Source organism: Brassica oleracea, chromosome C6, assembly GCF_000695525.1.
Source record: "Brassica oleracea var. oleracea cultivar TO1000 chromosome C6, BOL, whole genome shotgun sequence".
Lineage (NCBI taxonomy): Eukaryota > Viridiplantae > Streptophyta > Magnoliopsida > Brassicales > Brassicaceae > Brassica > Brassica oleracea.
In genome coordinates this window covers 8,514,239-8,515,429 of record NC_027753.1, presented here as the reverse complement: position 1 = coordinate 8,515,429, position 1,191 = coordinate 8,514,239, and positions in this window count along the sequence as shown.

The window sequence follows — 1,191 nt, the reverse complement described above, 5'->3', positions numbered from 1 at the left end:
ATACAACTACCATTCTAAATCCATATTTGCTTCGGTTCGGTTCGGTTTATATACCGTCGGTTTTCGGTTTATTCGGTTTATACCAAAAAACATAATTCTTTATTTTGGGATCATATTATATGAATTTTAGAGTCATGCTTTCAACACATTCATTTATTAAAAAATATTATAAGTTTAAATAAAAGAAAAAAAAATAAAAAATGTTTCTATCATCTAATAAAATAATCAAATCTATAATTAAAATCAAAGCTCAAAATTTTGATAATAAAAATAAAAAAAAACAAAAAATAAAACAGAAGCACGAAGCACAAAAGAAAAGATTTTCTATTCTTTCATATTTAGCGTTCATCAAAGTCATGTTTCTTCTATTAAATTCGAAACTCTATTTGTTTATAGATTAAAAAAAATTTGTGAAGAATTTTCACTAATTGTTATCATCAAATTTATAATCTTTATTTCAATTTAGTCAATGCTAAATTAAAACAAAAAGATCAAAAGAAGACTAAGAGAATAAGAAGCATGTTTGCGATGAATTGTTATTTAATTATAGTTCAAGTGTTTTACAAATCATGACTTTTTTACTACTCTAAAAAATATGGTAATAGTTATTAGCAAAAATATTAACTTATGATTTTCATACGTCGTTATAAACTATATACATATTTACATGTTTCTATTTTTTTATCGGTTTTATTCGGTTATATATCGAACCATATCCAAATCCTACGGTTTTTTTTAAAATTATATCCATTCGGTTTGTATGGTATATACCAAATCCAAACCATATTATCTATTTCGGTTTGGTTCGGTTTGGTTCGGTTCGGTTTTACCATATTGAACAGCCCTACTTATATTGGATATTTACTTTTTATTTAATTTTCCCTATATTGTATATTTACTTATTATTTTTAATGTAATATTATTTACGCAATATTTACTTATTATTTATTTTTATTTATATGCATATTTTTTTTTATTAATGACACGTGTCATCTTTTAGAAGATGGTTTTTTCGGTGATGTGGACGCTTTATGGAGCCTTAAAAGCTCATTTTTATTAATATAGATACATTTTTCAGATAGATGTTGAATTTAGTTTTTTTTTATTTTTTAATTATATATTTACGCAATCTAATTTTCTTACTTTTATATCGGATGATAAATTATGATAGATGTTTAATGTAATATTCTA